The sequence below is a fragment of the Cryptomeria japonica genome, chromosome 6 (genome assembly GCF_030272615.1).
Source record: "Cryptomeria japonica chromosome 6, Sugi_1.0, whole genome shotgun sequence".
In the NCBI taxonomy this organism is placed as follows: domain Eukaryota; kingdom Viridiplantae; phylum Streptophyta; class Pinopsida; order Cupressales; family Cupressaceae; genus Cryptomeria; species Cryptomeria japonica.
In genome coordinates, this window is record NC_081410.1 from 150,622,183 (window position 1) to 150,646,762 (window position 24,580).

The following is a 24,580-nucleotide window of genomic DNA, read 5'->3' on the forward strand; positions in this document are numbered from 1 at the left end:
GGTGGGGGCAACTGATCAAAAATAGATTTATACTTTGTACGAGCTTCAGTAAGAGCATTGGTAAGTGCATCCCTGACACTTTCCATTAGTGAATTCTGGGCTGTAATATCAACTGACAGTGTGATCAAACCATCTAAAGTGCTTCCCTCTACTTGAGTTGACAATTGTGTAGCTCGGTTGATCTGCTCTTGAATTGATGACAAATGGGGAATAAATAATGTTTGGAGAGTCATGATATCCATCCTTATTTTATGCTCTTCATTCCAAAGTTCTAAGTATTGAGTCATAAGGGTTTGTAGATTTGTATAAAAATTCTGAAGAGAATCTGGCTTGGTAGTCAATTTATTTGAGAGATCGGTAATCTCTTTTTCAATGACTTTAGTCTTACTCTTGATATCTTTGATGAAGAATGAGAATGTACATAACTTCTGGAATAAAGAAATAATATGCTTGAGTTGAGGGGACAACTCATCAATGAATTCAATAAGCTTTATTTTACCTATAGCAATTGCTTTCTGCACTTCTTCAATCATCTTGGCAGTTAGCTCTTTATCTTTCAATTTGCTAAGGTATTCTAATGCTTCTACTCCTGATTTCTCCAATTGAGTGAGTAGTTCATCCAGTTGCACATGGCTGACAATATCTTTATTGATGGTAGTTTCAAGTATCATGTTTGTCAATAATGTTTTGACCTTCTGAAGTACTTGGTTCTTCAACTGAATAGCTATCTGTCTTTCCTGCTCTGCTTTGGCTTTACAAAGCTCACCGGATTCTATCAGTGCTCGCCCTTTCAATTTTGTAATGTCAACATTTGGTAACACAATGGGCTTTGACAGATTTATCTTAAAATTGTGTCTTTTTGGTTTCTTCTCCTTTGATGATGATGCCTTCTCCGGTTGAATGGGTACAATGGCTTTTGAGACTTGTCCTTCCTTGGTATGTTGCTCGGTAGAGACAACACTTTTGTCAGTCCCTGTAGCCTCTGTTGTATCCTTCGGTGATTCCTTTCTTGGAGTTTCAATGGCAATTGTCTCGGTGCTTGATGGTACTTGGGAAGTTTGCTCACCGGTGGCTTGAGAGGTAGATTCATCTGGTTTAACCTTTTGATCCTCTATGCCTTGATCTATGTCTTGAAGTTTCTCGGCTGTAACTTGTTAGGTGATCGGAGGATAGGACTTAATCTGTTCCACAACTGATTCACTTGATATCAGTTTGGCATAGCAACTTCCTTCTATCATTTCTCCATCCTATGCTCCAGTGTCCATTACATCCTCATCCGACTGAATAGTGGAAGCAGGATCTTGCTCAGTGATGTCAACTATTTCTACTTCACCTTTTGGTTCTTCAGCCCGAATCCTGAATATTTTCTTCCATTTTTCTTCAGTTTCTTTTTCAACTTCAAGAAGTAGGCCATTCATCATTTTCAAGGCCCTTTGTTTTACTTGAAAATTTGTTTGGTAGTTTTTCAAATGATCTCTTATCTCATCTACCGACATATCTAGAAAGAGATGAACCAAAACTCTTTCTCTTATTTGCTTCTCCGAGTCCATAACATATTTCCATCTATTATCAATATGTGAGTACAATGCTTTTGGAAGAAAATCAACCACTTCCAATGGAACTACTTGGAACTTTAGAAGTACACAAATTACTATCTCTTCTATTTGCCTCTTCTCTTCATCTATTCTTATATCATATTTTACATATCTAAATGACCCAAATCCACCATATTCCTTTAATTTCGCACAAAAATTGTCAACACTATGTACATCTTCCTTTGCGCTTTTCACAACCTGAAATTTATTTACATCTTCTGACTCTGTGTCACTTTCCTCTTTATCCAAAATTAGTCTTCTAGTCTTCTTTCTATAGGTTTTTGTAACCTTAGGCATTTCTACATTTTTCAGCTTCTTACCGGGTGATGCAGCAGATGATCTAGTGTTTAGTTGCTTTGCTGGCATGGTCGGTGACACATTGGTTGTATCCTGTTTCTTTCTTTTCAAAACTTTTCCCTTTGGCAACTCGGTGCTCAGTGTAATTGCTGCTTCTTGAGCTTCAGATTCTTCCTCGATCAAAAGTTGATCACTCTTCCTTCTTGCTTACTTAGCAGGTGTAGAGGTAGAACCTTCTCCAAACTTCTCAGTTAAATTCTTGATCATTCTAGTGGCTTTTCTGGTAGCCTTTGGTACTACAATGCTCTTTTTTACTTTTTCTTTCACCTCTTCATAGGTGCCATATCTGATCTCGGTAGCATGCCTTGGAAGTGCTAAAAAGGCATTTATCTACTATTGAGCAATGTCAAAATCTATCTCATAACCCATAGGCGGTAATGATCGAGTCCTGGGTTCTACTGCATTGACATAACAGTAGTTGGTATCTACTTCAAACAATATAGTATCCTTGTACTTTTCCACTAGCTGAGGTGGAATCTTGTACCTGCTATGCATCTTTTCCTGGAATCTGTTGAAGTAATCATCCATTATCATATTAAAATTATCAACTAGCTGATTGATGAAATCATTTATTTGATGGGTGATAGGTCGGTGTAATTCCCAAACAATGTTACCGACTGAAGGAAAGAATTTCTGAAAATAGAAGAACATACACACTAAGAGTGACCCAAACTTTAGTGTGTTTGCAGTATTCTTCTTCTTTGGTTTCCTTATATTATTGAGATTTTCAAAAAGATTCTTCAATAACACTTCACATAAATCAATTTTCATACCCTTTTTAACAATTTTATACGCCAAATCTACAACTGCACACGGTACACTATTTTCTCTTGTAGACTGGAAGAAACAATAACCAACAACTCTAATAGCAAAATTTAGTTCTGCATCAGCCACATTGTTCAACACCTCTGCTATCAGACTCAACACCTATTAATGTTATCAATTCCTTCTGTGAAATCATCTTCTGTGCTCGGGCATGGTCAAATATAGGGTATCCGGTTATCATGCAAATAATCTCCTTGGTGATCTTGAAAGGTTGATCCTCTAACCACATAAAATCATCATGCACACGGCTCAAGACAAATTTGACCCATTGGGGTTTGAAGACTCAAGGATAGGTTAGGGCTTCGGTCAATCCCTTAACTTTGATATTCTCAAATTTGCTATCTAGGTTTCCATTGGTGCACATTTTTTCATACATATCCTTAATCTCAGTATGACCTAGCTCTTCAACTCGACACTTGGTATAAAATCTAACATATTCGATCAACAAAACCCTATCCGGAATAAGAGAGAATGTATTTTTCTCATTGGGTTCAGATGCCACTTTGGGAGGTAAGGTGTATTTCAGTGTAGGCTTCTCAATGCTCTCTACCACAATGGGTTTCTGTACCTTGGGAGCCATTTCAAACTTGAAATTCTACTTATGAAATAGCTTAGGGTTTCAAATAACCAGAAAACATTTCCAAAATACTTAGCAAATATTCACAACTTGACTTTTATTGGTTAACTGCTAAAAATGCATTTTAGATTATGCTAAATACCTTGAATTTTCTCTTGGAAATGTTTGATCGCCTTTTGATTCGCTTTGCTCTGCACTTGGAAAACTGGTAAGTGAAAAATGACCGTGCAAAATACCTTAAGTACCTCTTTTTGACCTTATCATGTTTCATGCGCTTAGGTAAAATAGGTGTTAAATGCACTCGGTACCACTATACCGACTATCTCTCTTATTAGCTTTTACCGACTAGACATGTTTAAAAATTTTGCCGACTTCTCTGGTAATTCAAAAGACTAGATAATATTTCAAACTTGCTATTGCATCTTAGCTATGCAGATTTTGGAATTATGTACATGATTATATAGGAATTGTTAAGATCTTACCTTGTGAGAATGCATTCCCTCCATAACTTTATTGATTAGTTCGAAGTAGATGCACCTAACTCGGTAGGTAAGGTGCTTCCTTCATTGGTTGATACATTTTCCTTCTTTTTCCAAAATTTCTGTAATTTGCTTCTTATCTCCTCAGTATCTCCTCTAGGTTGATCCTTACAGTCTTTAGCCAAGTGTCCAACTTTGTGGCAATGAAAACATGCCATTCCGGGATTTCTCCATGATCTCCTGTTGTTCATTCCAAAACTTACCATACAGTTTGCACTTATATGTCTGTATCTTCCACAACATTCACAACATATTCTTGTATTGCAATCCCATGGTACTAAAGTATATTGTCGATTGAGATCTGTGTGAGTTCGGTAGCTTCTATTGTTTGCTCAGTGTGGAGTCCACATATAGTTTTTCTGCTTAAACCAACATTTCTCGGTATTGTGTCCATATCTATTGCAATTTTTGCAAAACCCCCTAAATTTTGCCTTCTGATAATTGTTAACAAACTTTGTCCTACATTGCTTAGATGTGTGACCATACTTGTTGCAATTATAACAATAACCATCAAACCTAGTAACATACGGTTGCTTACCTTTTCTGATCCAGCAAACATTGGCAGCATGTCCTTGTTTTCCCCAGTAGTTGCAAATAGGCTTCTTTTCCTTCATGTTATTGATGTTCTCTTTATTTCCATCTTTCTTTGATGATTCTCCTCTCTCGGTGGTGTTGATCCCTTTCTCGGTAGAGTTGTTTCCTTTGTAACTGAGTCTTGCAGCTTTGTCGGGTGTTCTCATATTTAGTTGGTCATCCAACATTCTTGACGATTCATGGCTTTTCCTCAGTGTTTCTTTTGACTTCTTTTCTGCTTCTAGTTCATCGGTCAATCTTGATAATTCAAGTTTCAATGCTTGGATCTCATTTTCCTTTAGAGTAGCTTCATGATGTGCATAATCCAATTGATCAGACAGATTATGTTGAACTTCAGTCATCCTTGATATTTCACCATTCTTTGCAGACACTAATGCTTCTAGTTGTTGTTTTTCGCCTTCTATACTTTGCTTATTATCTTCAGCTGTTCTCAATGCATCAAGATTTTCAGTCATCTATGTGTTGAAATACTCATGTTCCCTTCTCATTGCTTTTAGCTGTTCATTAAGTGCTTTGTTCTTTTCTTTCAATTTTGCAATCATTTCTTCAGATTCTTTTGATATGCTGTTCTTAGATGATGTCTCAATTTTTTCCACCAACTCTTGTGAGTCTTGTAAATCATCAGACAACCTTCTTCTTACTTTCAGTGATCTTTGCATTTGTCTCTGCATATCTGCAATCATTTGATTAGCATGATCCAATTCTTCTTGAAGATTCACAATCCTGCGTGAATGTTTATAGCCTTCCATTGATAGGATCTTTCTCTTTAGGCTATTAGTCCCTTTTCCAAGAATTAGGCTCGGATACCAATTGTTAGGTCTGACTTGGAAAGCTAATGTACTGAGAGGGGAGGGGTGAATCAGTACTTCAAAACTTTTCTTGAAAAACAATTTTACTGATAAACACAAACTAAGTATTGCTGATCTCATAAATGTATAACACTGAAACATAATCATAGAAATAACATCCATCAAAATTTCACTCCATAACACAAAGATTTTTGGTCACGCAAAAACTCTTGGTTAGAGAGAAAAACTGCGGTGGGGATGGCACCCACAACTTCATTACTGCAGTAATCAAGATTGCTCGGTTAGAGCTACATGTTTAGCAATTTCTGATAGCTTACCCTATTAGGAGTATAAAGATCTTTAGATCTACCTTGCTAAAGGATTTTACAAACACTTTTACAAAATGTTGTACCTAGTTAAAGGCTTTGCAATTTATAGACTTTATTAGAGTCTTTTACCCTGTTAAAGGTTTCTAACACAAGTTAATAATTCAATCAAAATGTTTACAAAATATCTACAACTTCACATCTGAAATGTTATAGCAGACTCTACATGCTCAATATAAAATTACCTTTCTCATAGCATTCCTCGGTAATTGATAAATAAACTCGCTAACCGCTTCTGTATACTCTGTCCCTTAAACTGTTCTTCGAAACCTTCTCGGTGACCTCTGAATATCCCTGTCAATATTCTTTCTTCACTATATCATCACTTTTCTTGATTTTCCATGTCATATCTCAAATACTCAAATCATTTTATTTATATAGATCTCTGAGGATGGTGATCTGTTCATGCTTCGATCAAACAAACATGTTTTATTGAATGAATAAACATAGAAATTATTTCATTGGATATTCTTCCTCAAAATCATACAAAATCTTTAAATGCAATTTCCTATGTAATAACGGTTTCATCTTCTCGAATCTTGTAACACATTTCACATTTGTGTCCAGGTTCATTGAATTTGGTAACACGTTTCCACTCGGTTCAGATTAACTCGGTACACCTTCTTTGCTGCTCGGTAGACATATGTATTCGTCTTAGTTCATAGCTCGGTGTATATAATCTCGGTGGCTTGTCTCTCTTCAGTAACTGACACTGGTAGCCTTGGTATTTACCGAGTGGACTTTTCGGTAGTATAAACTAACTAGAGTATATAGGATGACTTTGGGCATAAAACTAATGACAACTTAGTAAATAGTAACAGTGATAGGATGTGCTAACCTCGAGAAGTCCTTAAAAAAATGATAGTAGTCAGCCACCAAACCCATGAAACTACAAACCTTTGAGACATTGGTTAGCACTGGCTAATCCACTATTGCTCCAATCTTAGAGGGATCCACTGTGATATTCTCTCCAAAAATAATGTGGCCCAAATATCTCACTTTCATCTGGAAAAATCGCACTTGGCCAAGTTGCCATATAGCTGATTATCGCAAAGGTACTACACAACTTGATGCAAGTGGTCCTCATGTTCCTCCATAGTCCTTGAATACACAAAAAATTCATCAAGAAACACAAGGACAAACCAATCAAGGTAGGTATGGGACACCCCATTCATCAAACTCATGAAAACTAAAGATGCATTTGGTTAATCTAAATGGGACACCCATAAAATTATAATGTTCATATCAGGTGCAAAATGTAGTTCCATGAATTTCAACCTCACGAATGCAAAGATGATGGAACCATGACTTAAGATCAATCTTCAAGAACACCTTAGATCCTTTCATTGGATAAAATAGGTCATCAATTCCTAGCAATGGATATCGTTTCTTTACTGTCACCTTATTCAATTGTCGATAATCAATGCACAAGCAAATGGATCTATCCTTCTTAACAAAAATGATAGGTAACCCTAATAGGAAAATGGTAGGATAAATAAAACCCTTAGCCAACAACTCTTCCAACTACAAATGAAGCTCACTCAACTCTTGAGTGGTCAACTGATAGGGTGTCCTAGATATGGTTTTTTCTCTAGGAGTGAGGTCAATATGGAAATCAATGTCATGCTCAGGCAACATGCCTTGAATCTCACTTGAAAACACATTTGCAAACTCCCGAAGGATAGATTTACTATCAAGAGAAACCTCTCGATACTCACCCTCATCGAGGTCATTAACTAAAAATAGTGAACAACTGACATCCCTATTGCATACACCACTTCAATTGCATAGCTGAGATCATATATAGGGATATGTTTGGACCCCTACTAACTCCACTCTCCCACCAAAGTCATCCAAATAGTGCATCATCTTACATCGACAATAAATGCAAGCTTGGTGCACATCCAACTGATCCATTTACAACACCACTCTATAAGAACCCAAGGGTAGAGTATGAAAGTCAATAGAGGTGGTGAAGGTACCTAGATCCAACACAAAACCATGAACAAGGGAATCTACAACCACCTTAGAACCAATGGCCAAATCAACTTGCCACCTATCATCTTGCCTTGTTGCCACAAGCCCACATCACTCAATAAGAGAAGGGGATATGAAAGAATTAGAAGCACTGAGTTGAACAAGATAGAAAAAGGAATTCCACGTAATGCACTTGATGTATCAACCATGGTTCTTTGATACTTTGTTGACTAGGCTGGTTGTGCCTATTACAATGCCAATTGTGATCCCTAACTTCCTGAGAACCACCACCACAACCATTTTTAAATCATGGAGAATTCTTCTACCTTTGCTATTGCTGTCCACCTCTGGGAGGTGCCGAGTGATTCCTAGAAGATCCCACAGGTTGAGATTGATTACCCTTAGCCACTGATCTTGATGGAGGGGCACTACCTATCTGTACACCTATTTGTCCTCCTAATGCCTTGGCCATATTCTCCTCTACTAATTGTTCTTTCTCTATCGCAACCTCTATGGTCTTGGGTTTGAAAACTTGAACTTCCCCACTAATGTGGGCATTGAGGCCTTGAACGGAGTGTCATACCAACATAGTCTCATCATAAAAAATACTGACATACTACTTGTGTTGAAAGAAATAATGGTCATACTACTCCAGTTGTTGGCATATGGACACTCCAATGAGACATTGTGTGTGATTGAAGGTTTTTTCATTGATGGCAACCTTGCAATCCTATGGCACGGACACGACATTATACCGGCAAAGCATTATTCAAGCAAGACAGTGCACCGGCATCAACAAGATCACTCTACACCGACATCGACACCGACATAGAAGGAAAGATGTATACCGACACAGAGGCCGACAAGATTTTTGATATGTAATATTTTCTTTATTATTGTAAGCCAACTTGGCAAATTGTAAAATGACTCTTGTATATAAAAGAGATCATTGTAGACATTTGTAATATATGGATAGGAATCATAAAGAAAATTATTAGACAGACTTAATGTGTGAATTATAGGTCAAGGGTATATGTAAAGAATAGAGCAAGAACTGGTACTAAATCTGGCATTGAAGATGCTATTGTAAAGCAGTACAGATCATTGGATTTGCATAATCCTCATTGTAAGTCAGTGTGACTTCTTATTGAGCAGTGTGCTCCAGGCAGTTGGCCTTCCTGCATGTGCAGGCCCCTATTGTAAGTAATATTCTCTTATGGCCAGTAAGTGAATATTGTGGGTCACAAATCCCACTGAGGTTTTTCCCACACTGGGTTTCCTCGTTAAACATCTTGTGTTATGGTGTTCTTTTCATGTGGATGTTTTTGATTCTGTTTATTACCTTAATTCTTGCATACCGGTATACTGTTACTTTATGTTCTGCATGTTCTGTTTCAAGAAAATCTCATTACCAGTCAGATACTGATTTACTCCCCCCTCTCAGTATCTATGGGAACCCTAACAATTGGTATCAGAACTTGGTCCTCTATTTTCAAAAGCCTAATAGCTTGAGGAAGATCTTGACACCGGTAAAGATGGAAAATCTGATGAAGCAACTTGAAGAAGCTCTTACTGACTATGATGCAGAGAAGTTGAAAAATATCAAATTAGAAGATTTAAAAGCAACTCAGGACATTATTTAGGCACTTCAAGAAAATCTTACTGTTACAAGAAATAAGAGAAGAGAACTTTGTGAAAATTTGCAAAATGAGAATGATGAAAAGGAATCACTAAATGATATGATAAGCAAATGGAAACAAGAGATCATGACAACAAAAAATGAAATGCAGGATATGACTATGAGATTTTGCAAAGAGATTGAGGACAGGAAGAAGAATGAAGAAGAATTGACCAGAAGACTAAGTGATGCAGTAAATGAGAACACAAGACTTAGCTATGAGAATGACATGTTGAAAATAGATCTGATGCATACTCAGAATGACTCGAATGAACTAACGAGACAAAAATAAATCTTGGAAAGGGAACTGGAAACTGCAAATCAACACAAAGAAAAATTCAAGAAAAGCTCAGAAGAACTTGGTACCTTATTGAAGAATCAAAAACCCAAAGGTGACACTTCTGGAATTGGATTTGAAGTTGGAGAAAGCTCCGGTACTACAAATGCCTAGGATCATAGCAAACTGGTAAGACCTTCTAATACTTACAAATTCAATGGAAAATGCTTTAACTGCAATAAATATGGTCATAGGGCAAATGAATGTAGATCTAGGAATTATCAGAATATCAACCCTCCCACCGATCAATGCTCCAAATGCAACAAAATTGGTCATAACTCTGAAAATTGCAGAATGAATGTAAGATGTTATGTTTGTGGAAGATTTGGTCATTTATCAAATCAATGCAGAACACAAACCCGCATAGGTTATGGAAAAGCTATTCAGAAAAATAATGTAACTTGTTATGCATGTAACAAGATTGGTCATATTGCTAAATTTTGTAGAAGTAAAGGTACACCGATAGACAACAAAAGTACTAGTTTGAAAGGTAAAGAAAAGGTTGAAGAGGTTAAGCAAGAATTCTCAAAGCAATGGATTAGAAAAAGTGATCTAAATATTAGGGATACTCCTCCACCGGTAGAACCAACAAGTGCTCCACCAGTAGGACAATATGATGCTCCACTGGTAGGACAAAGAAATGCTCCACCGACAGGATGTTCTTCATCTAATTGAAGAAAATTATCTTGAGGGTTTGACAATCTAATGACACATGTGCTATTATTCCCTCGGTTAGAGAAAAGAAGTTGAAAAATCACTCATTACCAGCAAATAAAGTTAAGCTAATACATTACTGGCAAGCAATTAATGTGGTAGGTAGTAGAAAAGACTTTATAAAATAAGGTTTTGGCTCCATTTCACTTCACCAAGCATTCAAACTTTCAGAGAGTGCGAAGATTTTCGAGCTAAGGCATTTCGAGCAAAGAGGCAAAGCACTTCAGCAATCAATCCATCCAAAGGTAGAAAAAGGTATTTATCATCATGGCATCCTCCTCTGCACCTAAATTCATAACAAACCCTATAGTAGGCGAGGTTATACAATGCCCTAGGCCCGTGTTTGAGCTAGTTTCTGAGGTAGCTAAGAAAGATGACAATACAAGTGCTTTTTCCCAAATTCCAAAAGGTGTTGTTTATATAGAAGACCCTAGAATGTATATTCATTGTAACATAGAGGAATTAGGTGATGAAGAAATTAAAAACATGTATAAGACTGCTATATGTGACAATTCCAAAAATGTAAAACCTGAATACAAAGTTGTTGAAACCCTAAGATTCACTGAAATCCTCTGCATTCCTGAATTTCCCAAGGAAGTGATTAGGATAGTTTTAAGAAGGGTACATGGCTCATTATTTTGGCTTGATTCAATGCACAAAATTACAAAGGAAGCTATGAAAGCAGTAACAGGGTTACCTTCCACCGGTAACAGACCTGATAAGACTAAGAAGGTCTCCAATGACCTAGTAATGAAGTTAACTGGTGCAACATCAGACATAAGGTCTCTGAGGGTTAATGATGTGACCAATACAAATGTTAGATTTGTTAGCATGATTTTAGGGTACAAAGCAACTGATGCAAACATGCTTAACTCAGTCTCTAGTTTATGCATTAAGAGTGCTCATGATATGGTAAAAGAAAATGTGAAAATTGATGTATGCGAATGGTTAAAAGATGAGTTGATTGATAACTTAGCCAAAATCAAGAAGGATAAGAAAGGAACTTTTAGATTTGGAAATCTGTTAGTATGTTTGATGCTACACATAACCAAATAGGTTCCCGGTATAGGCAACAAAGATTTTGGATTTGACATACCGGTAGGAAAACAATTATCAGACCTATTCAACAACATGGGTGAAAACAAGGAAAAGAATATCAATGAGTATTTTCAAGCATTAAAAGTCAGAATGAATAAAAGAATCAGACTATCATAGGAAATTGTCAACAAATACAAGGATGATATATGTTTTGTAATAAAAAAGGATGAGATCTGGATGGAAGCAGTCATCCCAAGGACAATTTGGGTAACAGAGATGGGTTATGAGACCGATGATCATATCATTGAAACTTATGCTAAAGCACTTCTGGAAGCACCCAGGGAACCAAAGGAAGAAGTATTTGGTAGTGCTAAGACCATAGAAAGTCAAATTCAATCTAAGAAGAGAGTGAAAAAGGTTGAGGCATTTGTGAGAAAAGGATCCAGACAAGAATTGAAGATGAGTTGGCAGCCCAACAACCTGAAGCTCATCTATCACCAGTAGGTACTTCCTCAGAAGGAGATATGCCAGCAACTTTCAAAAGAGTTGTTAGGAAAAGAGACCCCTCACCGGAAACCACTCCTTCACCTAGAAGGACAAGGCAGAAGCAACAAGCTGTGAGATCTCCAGTCAGAAAAGTCACACCTAAAAATAAGCTGACACCTAAAAGGAAGAAAAAGACAAACTGGTACAAATCATGAAACTCATCTACATGTCTCTTTCTATAATGATTTGATGAGAAGTGAGATCAAAATTTCTAATGGAAAATCTCCCATGATACATAAGCAATGTCTAGGTGGATCTTTTTCTCTTCCATGCACCACCATGTATAAGAAAATCCTCTAAGGTACACGATACCACATCTAGCCCTAGTGTTACTACCATATGGGTGTATAGAAAAATAATTTGTCTAAATTGATCAACTAGGTTTTAGTTTTATTTCTACTACTAGCACCATCAAAAGTGGGTAGGTGTGACCTAAGAAGGTCTCTCATGTGACTAGTCAGAATAGCTTCTTCATCCAATGCTGCTATGTCTTTCCTTTGAGGAGATGCACGTTATCTCCCTTGATCAATCCTAGAGTGACTTGGGCTCTAAGTCCCCTCTCTCTCTCTCTCTCTCTCTCCTAATTCTAGGAATGATGAGACTCCTCATGTTGATATCTCTCTTGCCTAGGCCCTAATCAAGGAAAAATCTCCTACAAGAGATGAAGCACCTAAGGACCCCCCAAAATCACCATTCCGATTCTCACTACAATCCTCTTCTCTCTGATCACTTTGTTGACTCTATCAAGAATCCTCTTGTTGACTCTATCAAGAATCCTCTTGATGCAAATTATGATGAGTGCCTCAAAAATTACCTCACCTTCTACTACTACCCCTAGGAGGCATCTCCCCTGACACAATCATGACACAAACATAGGGAATGAGTCTAAAGACCAAGTTAAGGCAAGAAAGCATAGAGAGATAGACATCATTGGTTATGATCCAGAGATACATATCATTAATGAAAACATAATGGGCACTTTTGCACTAGAGTTCTTAGTGATGAACATGGGCTCTGATACCAGATGTAACACCCTACTAAGGAACCCTAGAGGACTAACAAATAGCATACAAGAATGACGAAGCAATATCTAATGTAACATAATATAACAACACTATGCACAAGTGAAAGATAAAACATACATCATTAAACACTATCCTCTATGGGTTTCCCTAACAGCGCTACTATGAAACACATATAAACATGATCGAGGATACATAAATCAATAATGAATCCTCTATAACATTACATTCATTTAACTTCTACATCTATGTTCATTTTATGCACCAAACCAAATGTGGCCATGATAACCATTTTAACATGAAAAAGAAAAGACATATGATCTCAAATTGGTAGTTAGTTCCAACACCGATCCACCTACAACTAATCTATCATTACATTAAGTTAAAATTACATCAATCTCCCTAAGGAGTTCTCATGAATCAACATCAAGTTTCAATCACAATGCTTCTCAAAAGACACAAACATAATTACATTTATAAATTTTAAATCACTTGCAAATGGGTTGAAGAAAAGATATTTCCCAAACTCACACAAGAAAAACCACCGATCCCCAATGATGGTTGGTAATGCCACTCAACCATGTGGTACACTTAGGTCCACCCCACCATGCTCAAGAGATTGAAAAAAGGACCCAAAAATCATACAAGATAGCAAGGGAAACATGGTCTACTCTCATGCACAATATGAAACACAAGGGAATACACAAATACAACACACTAATAAGGACAACTAGAAAACATAGTAAGGATCTATCCTAGGTATCTACTCACAACTACAAAAGATAGGATAATAGAGTACAAGAAGGAAGAGTGTCATCACATAGCACAAAGAGATAGCTCATGCGGAATTGAATGGTCCTTTCATTAAGGCAAGGAGATTTGATCATGTGAGACCAATTCCCTACAAATGACTAGGTTTTCCCTCTCACATCCTTAGTATGTACAAGCACTCAAGGCCATGGGCAGGGCACCATATTATCTTGTTAATTTATCTTTACCCCAGTGTTTTAATTAGGTTATTACTTGTATTATGAAACCCTCAAATGAGTTACCTTAGCAACCACTTTGGGCCCCGATCCCCATTGAGATCCACTCCCTTTTTGAATCTAGATACCCATACCCTTAGGTTCATAATCAAGGTATCATAATACTTAAAGATACATATGTAAAAAAATAAAAAAAATTATGAACGCAATAATAAGGATTATATAACAAAGTCATAAACAAAGCTTCATAAGGCCTTAACAACAAGGATTTAGCCCTGAATCAAATTCAACCTACAACTCAATTGAATTATTTATCACATAGCATAGGAACATGTAAATAATAATCAATAACCTTCCTTGATAGACCAATCAGACCCAAAATATCATGTGAAACGAAGTACAAGACCCAGTAAAGTATTTGGAATGACCTAGGCAAAAAAATGAAACATAGATAACAATTGCGAAACCCAATTCCACAAATATGAAATTGATTAAACAAATGAAAAACCAATTTGATATATTTGAAATAGATTTCACAAATGGGAAATCAGTTTAACAAATGCGAAATCAATTTAACAAATGAGAAATCTATTTAACAATTGTGAAACAGATTTAACAAATGTGAAATAGATTTGACAATAATGCAAAATGGATTTAACAAATGTAAAACTGATTTGACAAATGCGAAATAGATTTAACAAATGTGAAACAAAATGAACAAATGTGAAATGGAATAAGCAGATGCAAAAATCTGAGTCTGAGAACCAACTAAGGCATCCAAATTAAACAAATAGAAACCAAAAAACAAAATCAAAGCACAACCCATTTGAGAAGTGCCTAGTTACAATCTTAAAATTTTATTTGATCATTTGCAAGATTTTTCCATAGAAAGATAGGATAAAAATTCCAGGAACAGTCCCTTTACATAATGAATTCACAATTGATATCAAACCTGAACTAATCGAGCAACAAAGACATAATTTCCAGAGTGATTAAACAATCATAGAAACCATGGAATACTAGCATAACAAGAAATTAAAAGGGGAAAAAAGGAATAAGAGGATCCTGCCTTGAAATTCGATGAACAATTGGATAAATGAAACATACACTCCAAGCAATCTACACAATATCCAAGAGTAGTAGAACTTCTAGCTCCACAAAACCAATCCAATCCTAATCAAAACTCTCCAAAAATTGAAGCCGAGTTGCCAAAAAAATATTCACACCCCTTCCTTCCCCAAAAACTCCCATACCAAAAGGTTCCAAAACATGTACAAGAAAAACCAACTCAACCAACAAAAAGAAAATAAAATAAAATAAACAAGGATAATTTATTTAATAAATACTTTTACTAATTAAATCCACTAAAATTAACTCCCATAGTATACATTTATATTCATTTATTTATTGATATTCTTCCACCAAACATAAATGCACCAATACACACATATGGGGTCAAATTTGAATATTCTTAATAAATGCACCATGAGATAGATGTAATAGCAATAACAATCATATCACTAAATAAGATGATAATAATAATAATAAAGGTAAGGATCATTGATATCATTAATTATAACATTAATGACATACATATTAGTAATAAAAAATAATATAATTAATAATAATAATCATGATTAATCTACCAAAATCACATACCCAAGGATCACTGATATAGGTAACCAGACATCGCCTCGATGGCAACCCACCAAGGTAGACTCAAGAACCAAAGGTAATCACCCTTGTTTGGGACGATGGCTAGAGTTAGGTACAATTGGGTCTTAGTGCTATCTCCATGTGAACCACCATCTGGGAACATAGACATGCTCAAACCTGTGGAGCTAGGTGGAGTCAATGCCTTGTACCTGTGTCAACCAAGACACAAAACACCTATGCAACACACACATATATACATATATATGTATATGTATATACATTCATATTTACATATTAAATCTAAAATTGTTTGTCAAAACCACATATAAATGAGGGAAAATATGAACTAAGCATTACATAATTGAGCGATAAAGTGAGTTAAAATCTATGTTTGTCAAACAATATACTAACATTTAAACCATAAATGAAAAAGCTAATGACCATATCAAATAACTAAGCAACAAAACATCCAATTGCCACTTAATATTTCATGTTACTACTATAGTGATACATATTACTATTATAAGTACTGATATCAAATACAACTTTATAATTTGTTTTCAAGTCCTTAACCATGACTTTACAAGTTAGTTCATCTTCTTGATAGCTACATTATTTGGCTTATCAGGATAGTTGATTTTATGCTTCTTGACATATTCTTTGAAACTGGAGATCCTACTATTGAGTAGTCACCTTTCACAAGACTAAAAACAAGTTTTTTTTGACCTCCTTCCTACACACAATGGTTAGTCCTAATATGATAAAGAACCTATCTTTGAAATATTAACAACTATAAACACATACATCAAGATATATAAAAAGAGTGAACTTATAGTGTAACTCGAGAAGGTACATCCTTTTCCATAAAAGACACTATCATTTCTTAGTTTCCAAATATACCACATAATTTCATTATTGACAAACAACTAAAAAAATATTAATTTCTACCAAAATCATGTATATATCCAAATAAAATATCATATCATATAAAACCATCATTTGCATTCTATCCCAACCTATCACCAAGAAAAGAAGACCACAAATTAATTATATCAACATAGTAAAGAAAGATTTTCAAAGGAATAAAGCTAATTTGAAAAATAACAAATTTGGGGAGGGATACCAAACAAAGATGAATTAGTGCTTATAGCGAATTCTTTTGAAAATTAACCACTTAAAGTATACTTTCTTGTGTTCCAACATATTAGAGAAAATAGAGTTAAGAGCATAATGCCTTATTCAACAAACTATTAAAGCTTTCAATTAGAGTCTAGTCTATAAATAATAGTCATAGTATCAACAAACATGTTGTGTGGACATTTTTAGTAGTGTTTTTGGAAAAACAAGTGTCATCCACCCAATCAATTTATCTAACATTTTTATATTTAATTTTAAGGAAATGAGATAAAAAGTTCTCTTTGAAATGAGAAATTTTACCCCCTAAAAAGTTTTCTTTAAAATAGTTTTTTCTTCTTCTTTTCCTAGTAGAAATACCTAATTTAGACTAAAAACTCTTCTATTATTATAAGGCCCATTCACAATGATTTCACTAAATAAATTAATCGCCTTAGAATCCTGTTGCTTAGCTGAATGCCCTTGGATAAGAGCGACTTATTCTTCTAGTATAGACTCAACCAAATAGACTTGTGAGTGACGAATATCCCCTCTTATTTGAAAAAAGGAATCATTTCCCCTAACAAGATATTTGATACTTCCACATGCCCTCCAAATATTGCTAAAAGAGTTAGAACCAAAAGGTTTTCCTTAAAAAATAGAACCAAAAGGTTTGACATAAAGATTCTCAAACATAATATATTGAAACAATTCAACACATCAAGTTAAAATTAGCCTCATTAAGCTCTACAAGAAAGTAGTATCATCCACAACTTGAGAATTTATCAAGCTATTTTTGTTAGGCAAACATATACCTCTAATAGGACTAAGTAGGTTAGTTTTTAAAATATAGTGTAAGACATCAACAAAATGATAGATAGAGTAGGGGAAAGAAGATAATCTTGTATAATGGACCTTGAAAAAAATGATCAATCAAAGAGGCATTAGTGTCAATTTGAGTAGAGCATCTCTAAACAACATCTCAATCCATTTGCAAAATCTAGATGAAAAACCAAAATATTCCAAGCTAAAGATAATAATTGGTCAATCTACTATATCATAATCTTTTTTTAACATCATACAAACTTCCAACTAGATTTCTTTTCTCAACCTCCTAACTTGTGAGTAAGTTCTCCAAAATATATATTTCTTAATGAAACTACTTTGAGTGATTGAGACAATTTTTGGTAGGATATCAAACAATCTAAGGATAGGAGTTTAGTCAAAATCTTATAGGAAGCATTACACAAGGTCATTAGCCTCAAGTATTTAATGAGAGATTTATCCCTGTATTTGGATACAATATTAAAATAACTCTTCTATTAATATTTTTACCTAAAGAGCATTGTTTATAGGCCTCATTATACACTTCCAATCTATCCTCTATAATCCATTTTCTATTTTCTTTATAGAACTCAATAGGTAACGCATCTATCCCAAGAGACTTGTTATTGTTAAAGAGTTTATTGCTTTAACAATTTCATCCTTATATTTGTCTTTACTCATATCATTTGCATCACTCCCATTTACTTTTCATGGAATCATATTGTTATAAATATCCCTTGAAACTATACACTACTCATTTTCCTGTGAGGAGAATAGCTTAAAATATTTTGAATACTTCTTCCATCTTTGTAAAATCATCAAATAATACCTCTTCAATGTCAAGGGAGAAAAAATTCTCCTTTATTTTCTTATATTTTAAAATATTAATTTCCCTTTGTCTCCTCCTTCAAATAATTCATCTTAACTTGAAATTTGCCCGCTTAGTTTTTGAAGTTGTGTAGAGATCTTAGGTGATGCTTAATTTCTATTGCTTTTTCATGATTTTTTATTATTTACAAATTATGTATCTACAACTCTAGATCATTATTTTTTTCATTTAATTTACGTCCTTTCTCATCTTATCTACATATTCCTATTACAAATGTGTGCTTTGTTGTCATTGATGTCAAACAATGTGATCCGGATATTAACTAGTCTGGACATCTATTGTGTGGGATTTCAGTATTGAATTATTTCATTGAAGTATCTATAGTTATGCTTTTGTATCGGTTGTTATGATTGGTTTTTATGGATTATTTGTAGACAAGTTGTGTTGGCAATTGTTTTAGTTGATATCAACTCATTTTTGATGGTGAGGACCATTGAAAGCTTTATTTGTATAGTCCGGGTGTTGTCTATTTTGGTCAAGACTCTTTCATTTGTATACAAACATGATTAGTGTATGTGTTCAGGTTTTGAAGTGACATATATTTGTTGGTCCAGTGATTTTGTATGAAGTATTCTTTTGGTCCAATGTCACTTGTTGGATGTTGGTTTAGGTCCGGTTTATGTTCCATGTTTTATATTTTGGTCCGGTTGTATATCTTGGGTCGGAAATGTGTGTACATGTTACAATCTATCTTTTGGCAGACTTGGTGAGGATGTTTTGTTTCAGTTTGGTATATATATATATATATATATATATATATATATATATATATATATATATATATATCATGATTTGTTGAAAAGAATATGCGAGTAAGTTTGATAATGATGAATATGCAAGATTTATGTAGAACTCGACAATGATTATGTGCAACTTGATGTCGATGTGATTCGAGTTGCAGTGTCAAATGGTATTGCAGTGCATAAGTGATAGTGGGTGTAAATGTAGTGATCCAAAAGATCTAGTGGTCCATATATTTTAGTAAGGTCAAATATTGTGCTTTAATAGTAACTTTAATCAACATATTGAGATGCTTGTATTCATACAATTCTTTTCTTCTTGAAAGTTGTAAATCTGTATCTTGCCCTATTGCAGTTAGCTTCAGGTTTTGCAAGTCCTCTTTTGTCTCTTGCCCCAAGACCTTGACCTTGGTCTGCAAGTCTAGAGTAGTGAGCTCTCTCTTTTGTAAAACATTTCTATACAGTGGATTGATTTTGTGAGTTAATGCTCACTGTAGTTTTTCCCAGTTTGGGTTTTCCACATATAAAATATTGGTGTTCTTGTGTAGGTGGTTTATGATATTCTTGTTTAAAGCTCTTTGATGTGAATATATGAAATTAACTAGTTAAGAAAAGTTTGTGTCCGAAATTTAAATTTGTGTTGATTCACCCCCCTCTTAGCATCCGACGTGTGTTCAACAATTTCTTTTTACCAAGTGTTCTTAGTAGCTTCCTCTAAGATTGAAGTAGATTTTTCCATATTTTAACAATATAATTTTTACACATAGTGAATTTATTAATAATTCTAACAATAGAAAAATAATTCATATAATTTTCATCCTCAAGAATAAAAGCGTTATGTTTAAATAATCAATCTTTTTTGTAAAACTCCTCAAACCAACTATCAATCATTTTGTTTGAGGTTTCAATATAGAAGTGGTCAAGCATTATAGAAGGAAACACCTGAATAATATTAGTCTTTTTTATTTTCAAAAGTGGTCGATCCCACAATACTGGTTACACATTTTGGTGTATCCTGATCTTTTGCTGAAATCATACAATTTTTAGAAAATATAATGATTTAAGCCTTGAGAGGTCCCATTTGAAGTAATTAATTGAAGAGAGTAAGATCAAAGCCTCTTAGATTTAAATAACTTGGATATAACCTCTCTACTCTTAAATCACACCTACAATGGAGTCTCCTTTGCACCTATCAAAATGTTGACAAAATACCACTTTTACATTAGCTTTTGGGGGTCAAATGAATTCATTTATAAGTTGTTTTTTAAAAGTATATATCCCTTATTATAAAATTTCAAAGGTATAATTTTAATATATTTATTTTTTATTTCTTATGAATGTAGGTTTTTCATCGAACATTAAGGACTATGTTTCACACATGTGGAAAAATTGAAAAATAGAGAAAAAATTCTTTTCCCTAGGTATTGATATCATCATTTCAACACAAAAAGAAGAAGTTAATTCAAATACATACAAAAAAAGTTATGCATTATAGAATACACCTTTGTCCAAATTACAATTACTCTGACTTAAAAAATTAACTAAAAATATATATATGTAATGAAAAATTATGAAAAAATATCCATCCACTAGATATTGGTGTGAAAAATCTATATTTTAAAAATTAAAATTTCATTCTTGCTATAAAAAATGCTATGCACTACATAGTAAAATGTCACTTCTGAAAAATGTTGATTACTGTATATATTAAGTTATTAAGAGTTATATAAAAATATGGACAATTCAATTTATAATTTTTTCAGAAAAAAATATATTTAGAATCTACATGAAAAATCTCATAAATGAATAGTTACTTCTCAAATTCTTAATGGTTTAGCTATGTGTTAGAAAGTGAAGATTCAATGCAAAATGCTGAGTTAAGTGTCAAGTTTGTCTAAAAAGTGTAATCTAGTATTATGGGATCACCCAAGTCTAGAAAGTGGCTTTGTGAACATTAAAATTTTCAATTCTAGAATAAGTTATTTTTTTTAGGAACTTGATTACTACCTCCAAGTACACTAAATGTGCTTGTTTATGTTTTTATTCTTTTCTAGATGGTTAGAAAGATTACTACTTGTTATAACTTTAGCCCAAAATTATAATTCATTTCTTTTCCAAATGAAAACATCTCCACCCATTTTATCTTCTTTATATTCCATCATATTAATATATCCCCTAGAATCCACTTGATAATTTATAAGGAGAATATTACTTTCACTTCTAAAGTTCATATATTTCTTTGTAATCATTAGAGACATGTACTAAACAACTAACAAAATTCTATTTATAAGGAGACACGCACTAAACAACTAACAAAATGATATTTCTTCCCAATCTTCCTCTTCATTTTTGGGAGCATTCTTGTTATGAGGCCATTGGAAATTCTATTGGATGCTTCTTGAAGGTGGATGATACCATGTCCTTCATGGGTGACTCTACTTTTGCTCACATTCTAATTAGTATTGACATCTCTATGTCTTTCTCTAGGGATGTGGTTCTTATGGTTTGGGATATAAAATTGACTCAATTGCTAGATTATGAGGGCCTCTCCTTTAGCTATTGTATATGCTTCTTAACTGGTCACTTTGCTACAAATTGTTCTCTCTTGCGCTGTAAAGGTACTGCTACTTGGTGGAAATATGCAAATGTTGATCATTTGAGTGTCGATACTTCCGATTCTAATGAATCTTCACATGCTGATGATAACTCCTTCCAGGATGAAGGTGTGCCTCTTACTATTTTTGTGGCCCCCACTGCCCCCTTGATCCTACTACTAATGTAGCATCCTTTGGACTTGAGGTTTTTACTTTTGTTTCTCCTATTTTATAGCAACAGTCTGTCCCTACTCTATAACAATAGTCTTCTCTAGGTGCTAACAAATAATCTAAGGGGATTCCCTCCTTGATCCCACTGGTAATGATGTTCCAAATTGTAGTATTGCTTAGACAGTTGTTTGTTGTAGGTGAAAAGGTAATTCTTGCCCGCTCGCCCCCCCTGACAACTCTTTCAATTTTAGTAGTGGGTGGTACTTCCCACTTTTGAGTTGGGATTTGAGTTTGTAAAGGGTTAGTACCCTTGATTTTCTACCTCTCTTTTATGCTGCCCACAAGCTGTTTGTATACAGGGTCAACACCCTTGTTTTGCTACTTTTTAATATTAAAAACTAGCAAAATTTAACTCTTCTTTTTTGAAAAGTTAACCAAACTAGACTCTTACATGTAGAAGAACCACCATCCATAATAAATAGAACCCATTTAGGGTCCATTAAAATAAAAATCCTACACTTATTCTTCACATGTTAAATAGAAAAGAAAATAATCTACATTCATATATAATTTAGCACAAATTTAATTGAAACCCCCTACTTTAGCCTCTTGCAACTAAATAAAATGCATCTTGGATCTATTGTTGTAGTAAGTCACAAGTTCTTCAATTTTGGTTTGTTTCGAGTTTTATTTTGGCATTTCTCTCTCTTAATATTTGCAATGTTTAAGTGTGGCCTTATTGTCGACTCCCTTTATCTGGTATTTTTACAAGTAGATAACTTGGTAGCTTTTAATACAACCTGGGTATTGAAAGCTTATAGAAATGCCTGAGTTGGAATTGATCACTTTGGTTGGAACTCATCACTTTGGGGGTTCTACATGCGATAGCCACAATGATGCCGGTGTCACTTTTGTAGAGATTGTGATATTCTGCAATGGTAGGTACATAGTTATTCTTTGGTATTCATGCCATAGTTTATGCACTTTATTATATCCTAAGACCGCGGGATGAATAGTGGGAGGTGCTCCATTTGACACACTAGAAGACTCGTAGATGTGTATGTAAAATATGGAAACATAGATAGAACCCCGAACTATTTGACAAAATGCCTTATCAAAATATTTTCTCTTGTATCAAAATGATTGCACAAAATTGATTCGTTGAAAAGGCCTCAAATGTGTTCAAGAAAAAATGATAGGCATAAAGTCAAATTCCATAAACTTGAACAACATCATCATGGTTTGTATAAACCTTGTCTTGGAATGGGGTACAAGTCTCCGTCAAAGTATAAAAGGGTTTACAAAGCTTAAAACTAATACAATTGAGGATTGAAATTTCCGTATTGGATGTATATGCATAGACTTGGCATGCGAACTGCAGGTATGAACAAAATGAATTTGTTGAAAAGGTTTTATAAGCTATCAAAAAATGCATTTGTTAGATGTTTGAAACTATCTAGCTTCGAGTTGAAACATGGAGTGATAAAAAGGGCATTGTGGACAAAGACCAAAATCCCTTACATTTCTATTGAGATTCAAATAAAAAGGATCTAAGAAGAAAAAAGGGCTGAATTGACCCACAAAATAGAATATAGAAGGAGAAATGGGCATATGAATCGATATAGGAAAATTAATGCACAATGGTAAGAGAAAATAAGATGTAGCATATAGGAAAGGCTGCAGAAAAAACAAAGATTGGGGGCTACACAAGTTGAAGGGGAGAATGGAGGTTGCACAAAAGGAGATAAAGGAAGGAGAGTCTGGTGATTTTGTGTTGATATAATGAAATGTAGAACAAAATGAAGGTCATTGCCATCCAATGGAGTTTGTTATTGTGTGTCTATAGATTTAATGAAAATTTAACTATTTTATTGCAATATAAGTGTGGAAACTAAGAATAGAGAGTCTCTTTTGTTATTGTGTGTTTGAGATTAAAGTTAAAAAGTGGAGGGAGATTTTTTCTTGCATAAATTGGTATTAGAGCTAAAGGTTTTGAGTGCATAGGTAGAATAGAAAACATGAGGGTGGGAAGAGAGTGAAGTGACGAGAGTCTAAGAGGAGCTTTAGAGAGTTGTGCAGGTGTGGAGGAGTCCTATAATTGTGAGACCTAGAAAGACTTGAAGGTATTGATGGAGAAAAGAAAGAATAATTGAGCATTGTGATTGATTGGGTTTCAAAAACCCCTGTGTTGGAGAAGGGGACAAAGAAGAGATGGATGACTATTTTTGAAAGGGAAGTGTAGAAATTGAGGCAAGAGGCATGAGATGCCTTGAAGGAGATAAAACAGGAGATGAGAAAGGGAAAATTTGTATTAGTAGAGAAATGTACTTTGAAGGATGTTGCTAGAATATATGAGCATAAGGTCGAGTTGGAGTGTCCAATGATGCATAAATCTCCAACATTCAATGAGGAACTTGATGAAGAGAAAGAGTTTCTTGAAAAAGAGATCAAGAGGATTGAACACTTGTTTAGTGCAACAGTGGAGAAAGTTGTAGCAATGGTTACTAAAGAGGATGAAGAAGATGTGACTAATAAAGATGGTAATGAAGATAATATTGGGATAGGGAACTTAGAGAATAAGGTAAATGTTGAGTTTAGTTTTCCTTTATTTGCAAGGTTGAAAATAGGAGAGA